Source organism: Miscanthus floridulus, chromosome 7, assembly GCF_019320115.1.
Source record: "Miscanthus floridulus cultivar M001 chromosome 7, ASM1932011v1, whole genome shotgun sequence".
Taxonomy (NCBI): Eukaryota; Viridiplantae; Streptophyta; class Magnoliopsida; order Poales; family Poaceae; genus Miscanthus; species Miscanthus floridulus.
The window spans coordinates 18430443-18444332 of record NC_089586.1 but is presented as its reverse complement, the minus strand read 5'-3'; the positions used below and the strand labels follow the sequence as shown (position 1 = coordinate 18444332).

At 43.0% G+C, this 13890-nt stretch overlaps 1 long non-coding RNA gene and 1 pseudogene across 1 annotated transcript; one reads left to right on the top strand and one right to left on the bottom strand.

The window, feature by feature from the left end:
* Window positions 1–994: 994 nt before the first annotated feature.
* Window positions 995–1817, bottom strand: LOC136466659 (uncharacterized). Its single transcript, XR_010761404.1, has 2 exons — window positions 1690–1817; window positions 995–1532 (listed from the first exon to the last, which is right to left on the bottom strand). It is a non-coding gene; the product is annotated as an uncharacterized lncRNA (long non-coding RNA).
* A 254-nt stretch (window positions 1818–2071) lies between these two features.
* Window positions 2072–10970, top strand: LOC136466658 (tyrosine-sulfated glycopeptide receptor 1-like; annotated as a pseudogene).
* The last annotated feature ends 2920 nt before the right edge of the window (window positions 10971–13890 follow it).

Below are 13890 nucleotides of genomic sequence, written 5' to 3'. Positions count from 1 at the left end.
ACCACGCCGACGACATCGACACCAGCAAGAGCACGAGCGGGATCCTCTTCTTCCTCGGCAAGTGCCTCATTAGCTGGTAGTCGGTCAAGCAGCAGGTGGTGGCCCTGTCCAGCTGCGAGGCCGAGTACATAGTGGCCTCCACCGCTTCGACTCAAAAGCTCTGGCTCGCTCGACTGCTCGGTGATCTCCTCGGCAGAGACACTAGAGCGGTGGAGCTCAGGGTGGACAGCAAGTCCGCTCTGGCCCTGGCAAAGAACCCCGTGTTCCATGAACGCAGCAAGCACAACTGGATGATGTACCACTTCATCCGAGGCTGTTTGAAGGAAGCGAGCATCAAGGCGAGCTACATCAACACCAAGGACCAGCTTGCGGACCTGCTCGCTAAGCCCCTTGGGAGGATCAAGTTCCTTGAACTCTGCTCCAGGACCGGGATGGTTTAACTTTCCCACAGGACAACGCACAAGACTTAGGGGGGAATGATGGGATAAGTCTCATGTGTGGACTGGTCTTTGTGGGGCTGTGCTGGTCACATGGTCCTTGTGGCTGCATGGTCTGTTTTTAGTACAACATCTTAGACTAGAGGACAGCATCTTAGAGGACATCTTAGCATCTAGGACAGCATCTTAGACTAGCATCTTGGCATATGCTTGGCTGGCTAGCAGCCTATAAATATGTACCCCCAACTCCTCAGGTTGGCATGACATTTGAAAATAAACCAGAAAATTGCCCCAACTACTAGTGTCATCCTCTCTCGATAAGAGTAAAAATTCTGCTACTACCAAGAGTAAGAATTCAGCGACTAACAGTATTTAGGTTCAAAAAATAGAGAGGCATGACCTACTCCAGCCAGTTATATTTGACTAAATTTTGTTTTAAACTATAGTATGTTTTTATAATAACCAAGAGGGAGGAGAAGAGCTATTCAGGCTAGTAAACATCACAAACCATTGATGAATCTATTCTAGCAGAATATCGAACCGAACGTCCACCAGTATTTGCGTGTAAACATACAAATGAATTGGCCATGGCAACGAGCTTTACAATACAAAGAAAAAACGCAAAAAAAAAGGTGATTTATGAGTCAGACACACAAGCTGGCCCTGCAATCACCTAGTAAACTAGTAAATCCGTTATAGTACATTTCTAGTCCGAGATAACTTCATCGTGCTCGTGCACCAAGTCGCTTTCCATAGTCCACAGCAAACCGCAGGTGTCGTATACAATATAAAATTTCCAAACATTTACGTCAAACCACAGCTAACCTTGGGTGACGACTGACGACAACGGCTACAAAGTAAACGCCTCGGGTCAAGAAGCAAGATAGCTCAGCGACATTTCCTCCATCATCTGCAACCTTCTTGCAGCTCCACTTGCCCAGTGTCGACCGCGACATCAATGACTGCTTTGAATCATAATGCATGTCCGTTCTTATATAAATCTTGATTGGATGATTTCATCATCCTCACCATCATGCTCCTTGGCAAAATCATGCATGTTCCTGGTCGGAAGGGGGTGCGCCCTTGTCTCAAATTCTGTATGCAACAACAAAAACCAAACAGGTTTTGTATGTTGAAACAGGTAAGACCGTAAGAGAAATGATGTCAAATGAAACAGAATAATACGTGATGTTAATTGTTAACAGTTTCAAGAGGAATAAGTAATGGATGATTAGTACACGAATTATCTTACTGTTCTGGGAAGGAGTTCCTCAAACGTAACGTGGCAATAGTCACCCAAGAGCAATGAACCCACATGTCAGCAACAATGACAGGTGCAGTTATGTTTGATGATCTATTCCTGCAAGAAAGTCAAGCTTATCAATAGACTGTAGCAGGCGGCTCAGATGAAGCGTCATGTTGTGAACTGAGAAAACACTGTCAATGTAGCAGATAACCCTCCACCCAGATTTTCTTTTGGTGACTGCCTTGTCCTGAAAGACAACAGCTTGTCCTCATGCTCTATCTTGATCAGACTCCTTTGGCCCTATAGCCTCTCAGGACACAATTTATGCCTCTGCCTGCTTCCATGCTGATTTCCAGGGAAAACACATGCAAGAACTCCACATCTCACCATGAAGTGCTGCAACACTTTCCCCGCATCTTTCCTTGGCTTTGCTCTTGTTCTGCTCCTCTTGTTGGCCTCTCACACAAGTTCTTGCACTGAGCAAGAGAGCAACTCCCTCCTACAGTTCCTTGGTGGGCTTTCACTGGACAACAACCTCACTCTGTCATGGAAGAACGGCACAGACTGCTGCACATGGGAAGGGATCACCTGCAGTCCAGAGAGGAAGGTCACTGATGTCTTCTTGGCTTCTAGGAGCCTTCAGGGATCCATCTCACCTTTCCTTGGTAATCTCAGTAGCTTGTTGCGCCTCAACTTATCATACAATTGGCTGTCTGGTAGCCTACCACTGGAATTGGTGTTCTCCAGGAGCATCATCATCCTTGATGTCAGCTTCAATCAACTCAGCGGAAACCTCCAGGAACTGCCATCTTCAACCCCTGTCCGGCCTATCAAGGTACTGAACATCTCAAGCAACTTATTTACAGGGCTGTTTCCATCCACCACTTGGGAGTCGATGAGTAGTCTGGTTGTACTCAACGCCAGCAACAATAGTTTCGTTGGGAAAATACCAGCAACATTCTGTGTCAGCGCTCCGTCCTTTGCAGTGCTTGAGCTCAGCTACAACCAATTCAGTGGAAGTATCCCTCCATGGCTTGGTAATTGCTCCGTGATGACATCTCTCAGTGCTTCAGAGGGACTCTTCCAAATGAGCTCTTCAGTATTACTTTGTTGGAGCACCTATCTCTTCCTAATAATCAGTTGGAAGGATCACTCAGAGGCATCACCAGGCTCACAAATCTGATAACCATTGATCTAGGAGGGAATGAATTCAGTGGAAATATACCAGATTCTATTGGTGAACTTCAGACGTTGGAGGGAATTCATTTGGACCACAAACGCATGTCTGGGAAGCTACCTTCAACTTTGAGCAACTGCACAAAACTTGTAACCATAGACCTCAAGAACAACACGTTCAGTGGAGAGATCACCAGGGTTAATTTCTCCACACTTACCAATTTAAAAACTTTAGATCTTGCATGGAACAAGTTCACTGGAACGATTCCAGAAAGCGTATACTCATGCAGCAATCTAATAGCATTGCGGCTATCTTGGAACGAGTTCCCCGGCCAATTGTCAGAAAGAATTGGTGATTTGAAGTTTCTCTCATTCCTATCACTTGTTAGCATCTGCCTTACAAATATCAGCAGTGCATTTCAAATCCTTAGGAATTGCAGGAACCTGACCACTTTGCTAATTGGGTACAACTTCATGCATGAGACCATGCCAGAGGATGACAGAATTAGTGGTCTTGAGAATCTTCAGGTTCTTTCCATGGAAGGTTGTTCATTGTCAGGAAAAATACCTCCTTGGTTATCAAAGCTCACAAATTTGGAGATGTTAATCTTATATAACAATAAGCTAACATGGATAATACCTGACTGGATGAGTAACCTAAACTCCCTCTTCTATATAGACATATCAAACAACAGTCTTACAGGGGAAATTTCAACAGCTTTAATGGAGATGCCTATGCTACAAACAGACAAGGTTGCACCAAAGACGTTTGAGCTCCCAGTTTATGAGACCCAATCACTTCAATACCGCATGACCAGTGCTTTTCCTAAAGTACTGAATCTAGGAAACAATGATTTCACTGGTGTCATCACCGAACAGATTGATCAACTGAAAGCACTCCTTGTACTCAATTTGAGCTTCAACAAGTTATCTGGACAGATCCCACAGCCAATCTGCAAGCTCACAAACCTGCAAATACTTGACTTGTCAAGTAATAATCTCAATGGTATGCTTCCAGATGCACTGAACGATCTGCACTTCCTTACCCAATTCAACATTTCCAATAATGACCTAGACAGATCTGTTCCAACTGTAGGCCAGCTTAGCACATTTCCAAACTCTAGCTTTGAAGGCAACCCAAAATTGTGCGGTCCCATGCTTGTGCATCATTGCAGTTCAGCAAAAACACCATTGATCTATAAGAAACAACAGAACAAAGAGGCCATGTTTGTGCTTGCATTTGCTGTAACTTTTGCAGCGATTGTTGTCCTATTGTTGCTGGCGTGTTTCCTTTTTTTCTTAAGGAGAAGTTTCATAACCAGAAACAAGAGCAACAACAAGGATGTTATGGAAGGAATGGCATCCAACTTCAATTCACAGCAATCCTTGGTGATGGTTCCACAAGGCAAGGGAGAAAAAGATAAGCTCACGTTCACTGATCTTGTGAAGGCTACAAATAACTTTGACAAGGAGAATATCATAGGCCGTGGAGGTTATGGTCTTGTTTACAAGGCACAGCTACCCGATGGCTCCAAGGCCGCCATCAAGAAGCTCAGTGATGAAATAGTCTTAATGGATAGGGAATTCAGTGCAGAAGTCAATGCACTCTCAATGGCACAGCATGACAATGTAGTGCCACTTTGGGGTTACTGCATCCAGGGAAACTCAAGGTTCCTCATATATTCCTACATGGAGAATGGCAGCCTGGATGATTGGCTTCACAACAGGGATGAAGATGCAAGCTCATTCCTTGACTGGCCAAGGAGGCTAAAGATTGCACAAGGAGCAAGCCGGGGTCTGTCCTATATCCACAATGTCTGCAAGCCTCACATTGTTCACCGTGACATCAAGTCTAGCAACATCCTACTTGACAAAGAATTCAAAGCCTATGTTGCAGATTTTGGTCTATCCAGATTGATCCTTCCCAGCAAAACTCATGTCACGACCGAGTTGGTTGGCACTCTCGGTTACATTCCCCCTGAGTATGTGCAAGGGTAGGTGGCTACTCTAAGAGGCGATATGTACAGTTTTGGGGTAGTCCTGCTTGAACTACTCACAGGTCAGCGGCCCATTCCGATCTCTTTTGTGTCAAAGAACTCGTCCAGTGGGTATGGGAAATCAGATCTGAAGGAAAGCAGATTGAAGTTCTGGATCCAGCACTCCGGGGCACAGGGTATGATGAGCAAATGCTGATGGTGCTTGAAGCTGCCTGCCAGTGTGTCAATCGTAATCCATCCATGAGGCCAACAATAAAGGAAGTAGTCTCTTGTCTGGACAGCATAGCCGCCAATCTGAACATGCAAGATATTTCAGTGAACACAGAGTAATGTGCATGATAAGTGTACTTGAGTGCATAAGATGTATACGTTCACAAACCCTAGTTCTGCTGCCTTATCACACTACCTTTTGTACAGCTTAACTTACTGATAGACTTTGTTCAATTCACCTCTCTGCCCCCCTCTCGTGAACAACCGTCCATAACAATTCATGCGAAACAAGCTACATTGTAAGACTAATCATGAGTGAAACAGATGTTACTGAAAACTATTCAGTTCCACCTCGATTTGTTCCCATGAATTTCTGGTAAAAAAAAAGAAGATTTGGTCAATTACGCGGCCACAGTTGCAGTGTCAAAACTGCTAAGTAAATGCAAACCGGAAAGGTATCTAGTGATAAAAAAGCAGCAGCATCCTGGACAAAGCAGGATCGAACCAGTGCGACAATCAAATAGGGAGTCAGCAACACCGAAACGGCAAAGGTCAATAATGCCTCCCAATGTGAAGGCCCATCCGCAATCCGCGACCACGCCATCCTCCGCCTGCAGTTGCGACATCAGAGTCGAGCGCTCTGCTAAAACCTATATCTACTCGGAACATCTCTCTCAACGCATCGAAATCACTGATGAAGTGGCGAATCGAGTAGAGAGTAGTCCCCCACCCGAAAACATCGCCCCACACTACAACAAGCGAAGAGAAGGCAAGAGCGGCGATCAACTGACCCTAGTAGGCGCGCAGCTGGCTCTCCGTGCGGCCGCGCGGACCTCTAGAGACGGCAGCGCCGCCGTTCGCCGGTGCGGCGCGGGGAAAGGAAGCGGAAACGCGAAACGTGGTGAAGGGAGAAAAGGCCATTTCGCGAACGTTACATGGGCCGGCAAGCGGGCCCACGAAAGGAAGTACGACCTCTTTGGTGAGGCCGTGAGGGAAGAGGATTTCTTTGTATACTCCGTACTGATTTAGCCACCTCTGATGTTGGATTTTATATATACAGTATAAATACATGTTTTTACTCTGAAGTCCAAAAATTGGTCATGTCTGTTTTACCAGTGAAGAATTGCATTTTTTTAACGTAAAGTGAAGAATTGCATTCACATGTAATTATAATTTTATTTATGCATAGTACAGAAAACAAACAAAAAATGTGATAAAAATTATTTGTCAATAATATTTAGTTTCAAATGGAGCCACGAAAGCAGCCAAATCCTTTTCGGCCTGGTACTCCACGCGTTTGTAGAAGAGCTGTTCACATCACAAACCATTTGTGCAGCAGACTGCCGAAACCATTATAGCAGAGCAGCCCCAGTGAATATTTGGAGTGAAAATGAACTTTATAAGCCCACCATATTTGCACTAAACTCACAAATCATTGCCCACAAGACAAGGTGCTTTACAAAAAGATAGGGAAAAAATGTATGCGGTATTTTTTTCTGAGATATTTACTGAGTCTGAAACACAAGCCGGCCTGATTTGTTTTCGAAAACCTAAGCCGGCCTGAAATCACTAGCTGAGCCTACACACATTTGCACCAGGTCATTGTCCACTGTCCACAGAAACCCACCGGTGCCGGCAAGATATCAAAAAAAAATGTATGCCGTGTGTTTTTTTCCGAGATATTTTACTGAGTCCGAAACACAAGCCGGCCTGAAATCACCATCTGAGACTGACACATTTGCACCAGGTCGTTGTCCACAGTCCACCAGAAACCCACAGGTGCCGGCACAATGTCTTTGCTAACATTGACGTAGTATCCAGGGGTCATTCACGTCGCAAGCATAGTACTATGTAAATCAATTTCACTCTTTGCCCGTGTGCTTTGGTAATCGGTGGATTACCATGGCGTTTATTTGTAATTTCGTGTAAACTCTCTTCTTCTGCTTAATGAAAACCGTGCCCGAGGCATGTTCGAGAAAAAACAATGGAAAATTTTAATTGTCAAACGTGTACGACAGCCACATCTAGCTAGGCTTGATTATGACGACAGCTAGAAAGTAAACGATTCCTTGGGTCAGCAAGAACCATAGCACCTAGCGTAAATTCATCCATTAATCTGAAAAATCTTCTTGCCCTTCTGCAGCCATGTTCATACCCCCATCAATGGATGCTTTGAATTATAGTGTCCAATTTGTCCTTCCGGTTTGTTATAATGAAACTGATAGGAGAAGTGATCCCAAACAAAGTACTAAATCAAGACATGTTGTAGCATTTTTAAAAGTAATCAATCATGTATGGCTGGTCCTTGTATTCAGCACCGTTCCGCGCATGGAAATCAGCTTGCAAAGTGTTGTTGCAAATGTTAAATCCCGACAAGGATGTGCATGTAGCAGCCGGCTTGACCAGATTTTTTTTTCTTGTTGAATACGACCAGGAAGGTCAAATAAGACGGATAAATGAATAACGATGGCAGCAGCTGCTCCTGTTTGTACTTCGTGCTCTTTCTTCATCCAATCTCATTTAAATTTACAAACTCTCTGGACACAGCTTACGCCTATGCTTATGCTTCCATGCTGATTTCTTGACAAAATGTGGCCTCTACATTTCTCATTCATGAAATACAGCAACAGATTTCCCACGAGTTTCCTTGGCCTTGCTCTCATGCTGCTCCTCCTCTTCTTGGCATCTCCGACGAGTTCTTGCACCGAGCAGGAGAGTAACTCCCTCCTGCACTTCCTCGCAGGGCTCTCGGAGGACAGTGGCCTCACGAAGTCATGGCAGAATGGTACAGATTGTTGCACTTGGGAAGGGATCACCTGCAGTCCAGACAGGATGATCACTGATGTCTTCTTGGCATCTAGGAACCTTGAGGGGGGAATCTCACCATTCCTTAGCAATCTCAGTGGTCTACTGAGGCTCAACCTATCCTACAATTCGCTGTCCGGTGTCCTACCATTTGAATTGGTGTCATCCAGTACCATCATCGTCCTTGATGTCAGCTTCAACAAACTCAATGGAGGCCTGCAAGAGCTGCAATCTTTAACCCCACTCCGGCCTCTCCAGGTACTGAACATCTCGAGCAACTTGTTTTCTGGGTGGTTTCCATCCACCACATGGGAGGTGATGAAGAGTCTGGTTGCGCTAAATGTGAGCAACAACAGCTTCACTGGGCAGATACCAGCTACCTTTTGTGTCAGTGTCCCATCCATTGCTGTGCTTGAACTCAGCTACAACCAAATCAGTGGAAGTATCCCTCCAGGGCTCAGTAATTGCTCCAAGCTGACATCTCTAAGTGCTGGGAACAACAACCTCAGTGGAACTCTTCCAGATGACCTTCTCCATATTGCCTTGTTGGAACACCTCTCCTTTCCAAATAATCAGTTGGAAGGATCAATCGGTGATGTCAGCAAGCTAAAAAATCTGGTAACCCTTAATCTTCAAGGGAATGAGTTCAATGGCGATATACCAGATTCTATAGGTGAGCTTACGAGACTGGAAGAGATTTGTTTGGGCAACAACAACATGTCTGGGGAACTCCCATCAACTCTGAGCAACTGCACAAATCTCATAACTATTGACCTAAAGAGCAACAGTTTCAGCGGAGAACTCACCAAGGTCAATTTCTCCAACTTACCCGATCTAAAAACCATAGATCTTATGGAAAACAAATTCAATGGAAAAATTCCAGAAAGCATCTACTCGTGCAATAATCTAACTGCACTGCGACTATCCTCCAATAGGTTCCATAGCCAGTTATCAGAAAAGATCAGCAATTTAATGTCCCTCTCATTCCTATCACTTGTTGACATCTCCCTTACAAATATCACAAGCGCATTCCAGATCCTTAAGAGTTGCAGGAACCTGACCACCTTGCTAATTGGACTCAACTTCAAGCATGAAGTCATGCCACAGTATGATAGAATTAATGGTTTTGAGAATCTTCAGGTTTTTTCCGTAAGTGGCTGTTCTTTGTCTGGAAAAATACCTCCTTGGTTATCGAAGCTCAAAAGTTTGGAGGTGTTATCTTTATCCAACAATCAATTGTCCGGATCAATACCTGACTGGATAAGGAACCTAAACTCCCTCTTCTATATAGATTTGTCAAACAACAGCTTCACAGGCGAAATTCCGACAGCCCTAATGGATATGCCAATGCTAAAAACAGGCAGCGTTACACCAGAGGTCTTTGAGCTGCTTGTTTATAAGCTTTATACACCTCAATCACTTCAATACCGCATGCCTAGTGCTTTTCCTAAAGTGCTGAAACTAGGCAATAATAACTTCACTGGTGAGATCCCCAAAGAGATTGGTCAGTTGGAAGGGCTCCATTCACTTGATTTGAGCTTCAACAAATTAACTGGAGAGATCCCAGAGTCTATTTGCAACATCACAAACTTGCAGGTGCTCGACTTATCAAGTAATGATTTGACTGGTACAATTCCAGCTGCACTGAACAACCTGCATTTCCTGTCTCAATTCAATGTTTCTAATAATGACCTAGAAGGGATTATTACAACTGCAGGCCAGCTTGGCACTTTTCCAAGTTCAAGCTTTGATGGCAACCCGAAATTGTGTGGGCCCATGATTGTAAATCATTGTGGTTCAGCTGAAACACCACAGGTCTCAAAGAAACAACACAACAAAAAGGCCATCTTTGTCCTAGCATTTGGTGTATCTTTTGGAGGTATTTCCATCATGTTCTTGCTAGCTTGCCTCCTTTTGTTGTTCAGGAGAACAAGTTTCATGGCTAGAAATAGGAGCGACAAAAAGGATGCCATAGAAGCAATTCCAACCAACTTTAACTCAGAGCAATCAATGGTGATTGTTCCACAACGCAAGGGAGAGCAAAATAAGCTCATATTCACTGATCTTGTGAAGGGTACAAATAACTTTGACAGTGAGAATATAATAGGATGTGGAGGTTATGGGCTTGTATACAAGGCTGAGCTGCCCGATGGCTCCAAGGTTGCAATCAAGAAGCTCAATAGTGAAATGCGCCTGATGGATAGGGAATTCAGTGCAGAGGTTGAGGCGCTCTCCATGGCACAGCATGACCATCTAGTGCCACTCTGGGGTTACTGCAGAAAGGGAAACTCAAGGTTCCTCATATATTCCTACATGGAGAATGGCAGCCTGGATGATTGGCTTCACAACAGGGATGATGATGCCAGCACATTTCTAGACTGGCCAATGAGACTAAAGATCGCACAAGGAGCAGGCCAGGGTCTATCACACATCCATAATGTCTGCAAGCCTCACATTGTCCACCGTGACATCAAATCCAGTAACATCCTGCTGGATAAAGACTTCAAAGCCTATCTAGCAGACTTTGGGCTAGCCAGATTGATCCTTCCCAATAAAACTCATGTTACGACCGAATTGGTTGGCACCCTTGGTTACATCCCCCCTGAGTACTGTCAAGGTTGGGTGGCCACTCTTAGAGGTGATATGTACAGTTTTGGGGTAGTACTGCTAGAACTGCTCACAGGCCAGCGTCCTGTTCCAATCTCATATAAATCCAAAGAACTCGTCCAGTGGGTGCATGATATGAGATCCCAAGGAAAGCAGATCGAAGTCCTGGATCCGGCACTCCGGGGCACAGGGTATGAAGAGCAAATGTTGAAGGTGCTTGAAGCTGCTTGCAAGTGCGTGAACCATAATCCTAGCATGAGGCCAACTATACAGGAAGTGATCTCTTGCCTGGACAGCATAGATGCTAACCTAAGGATGCAAAATTCAATCAGCATAGAGTAACAACTACATAATAAATTGTACTTTGAGTGCACAGAGTAGAGTGACCTGATCACAGCACTTCCTTTTGTACAATAACAGGCTGCTAAACTCTTGCAATTTATAGTTTCATACATGATTGTGGTATCAAAATCTCAGTTGTAACTAATTAATTGTTTTTCTTCTCTTCTCTGCCCTTGTTTCACAATTCTAATGCTGTACTTTCCACACAGCGCTAGTGCCTAATGTAATTTTGATCAGAGAAAAAAAGAATCTAGCTTTTTCCTTTTCCATGAACTGTGAGTGTGAGAAACAAAAAAATTATGTATGGGCAACCATTCTGTTCCTATTCAATTCATTCTCATGAATTTTAGGTTCCTCTTCGGATTTAATTCATTAATTTCAGATAAAAAGGGCTTGGTCAGTTACATACAAAAACGGAAAATATGATGATCACATTAAACAGCAATACTATGCTGAACCGTGAACGTTTAGTCTCCTTTTATCTTTTGTCATCATGAATGTAAAACACTGGAATATTTTGTCTTGGAATATTCGAGGGATCAACTCGGATACAAAATGGAACGCCATCCGTGACCATCTTAGTGATAATAACTGTGATGTCTTATGTTTACAAGAAACCAAGCGTGAGAGCTTTGATCTATCCTATCTGGGAAACTTTTGTCCTGCCTCTTTTGACTCTTATGTGTATTTACCTTCAATTGGAGCTTCTGGGGGTTCTATTGTTATTTGGCGAAGTGCTATTCTTTCTAGCACTATGGTGTTCCACAATTCTTATGCTACATCAATTGAGTTTACTTCTCTTCATAATAATGTTGTTTGGGTTCTTACAAACATTTATGCGCCTTGCACTCCTCAAGGCAAAAGAGAGTTTATTAATTGGTTCAAGAATATTCAAATACCTGATCATATTGACTGGTTGGTTCTTGGGGATTTTAATCTTTATCGTAGTCCTGATGATAGAAATCGAGATGGTGCGGATTATGCTGAGATGTTTTTGTTCAATGAGGCCATTAGTGCCCTTGGTTTAGTTGAGCTTCCACTGAAAGGCAAGCGATTTACTTGGTCCAACAAACAGCACCCACCTCTTCTGGAGAGGTTGGATTGGTTTTTCACTTCAGCCAGTTGGACTCTCAATTTCCCTACAACCAATGTCTCTAGTCCAACTATGGAGACTTCTGATCATGTGCCTTGTCTGATCTCCATCTCAACTGCTATTCCCAAGACTCATATTTTTATGTTTGAATATTATTGGTTACAACATGATGATTTTATGAATCAAGTTTCTTCTGGTTGGCACTCTGACTACAGTCATTCTGATGCTGCAAAAATGATCACTGCAAAATTCAAAAACTTGAGAAAAGTTCTGAAGGACTAGAAAAGAACTTTATCCAATCTCAAGCAAAATATCACAAATGTCAAACTTGTTCTTGATTTAATAAATTTTTTGGAGGATTTCAGGGATTTATCTCTTGCAGAATGGAATTTTAGAAAGCTCTTGGAAGATAAGACTGTGAAGTGGGTAACACTTGGTGATGCTAGTACCAAGTTTTTCCATGCCAATGCAATAGTGAAGTATAGAAGAAACCTTATTACTCAGCTTGTTAATGATCAAAGAGATTATTTTTCAATCATAGTGACAAAGCAGCATTGATTTGGGACTCTTTTAAGTAAAGACTTGGCACCAGTAATTTTACTGGACTTCAGTTTGATCTTCCAGCTCTTTTTTATAATACTGTTGATCTTTCTGGTTTGACAGCTCAGTTCACTCATGATGAAATTGATGCAGTTGTCAAAAGTTTGCCTTCAGACAAAGCTCCAGGTCCAGATGGCTTTAACACAGACTTTTTGAAGAAATGTTGGCCTCTTGTTTGTGATGACTTCTACTCTTTATGTGATGCCTTTTATTCAGAAAACATATGTTTGCAAAGTATCAATGGCTCCCATATTACTCTCATTCCAAAGAAGGATGATGCTTTAAAGGTTTCAGATTACAGACCTATTTCTTTGCTCAACAATTCAGTCAAGCTCCTTACTAAATTGCTGGCTAATAGACTTCAAATTGTCTTGCCATCCCTGGTACATAAAAATCAATATGGTTTTATTAAGAACATAACCATTCAAGATTGTATAGCTTGGGCATTGGAATATCTGCATATGTGTCATCAATCCAAGAAGGAGATTATAATCTTAAAATTGGACTTTGAGAAAGCTTTTGACAAAGTGGAGCATGGTCTCATGTTGAAAATCATGGAACACAAAGGATTCCCATCTAAATGGCTCAATTGGATGAAGCTAATCTTTAACTCAGGCACTTCTTCAGTACTTTTAAATGGGGTACCTGGAAATGTGTTTCATTGCAGGAGAGGAGTCAGGCAGGGGGACCCCCTCTCTCCATTGCTTTTTGTTTTGGCAGCAGATCTTCTCCAATCTGTTCTTAATTCAGCCACAAGAAGCAACCTTTTGACTTTACCTTTGCCACTTCCCAGTGATGAAGACTTCCTAATTCTCTAATATGCTGATAATACTCTTATGTTCATGCTAGGGCATGAGAATCAGTTGCTGCACCTAAAAGATATGTTATATTCTTTTGCTGAGACCACTGGTTTATATGTTAATTTTGAAAAGTCTTTTATGGTGCCTGTCAATATTTCAGAAGAAAGATTAAATATTTTGGCAAATACTTTGGGATGTTCCAAACAGTCCTTGCCTTTTACCTATCTGGGCTTACCACTCAGTATCACAAGACCATCAGTGGCACAGTTTTGGCCTCTAGCATCAAAATGTGAAAGGAGACTGGTGGCTTTCTCATCCTTTTTGACTGAAGCAGGAAGATTGCAGTTAACTAATGATGTCCTCATAGCTTTACCCACCTTTACTATGTGCACTTTCTTATTGCCAAAGTCTGTTATTAAGCAAATAGACAAATTCAGAAAACATTGTCTCTGGAGAGGTTCATACCTTAATAATAAGAAGCCACCAAAAGCAGCATGGCCAATGGTACGTTTACCCAAACCTGAAGGAGGTCTTGACTATTAGGCAAGTCTATGTGTGATTAGTTATGATTAGCACT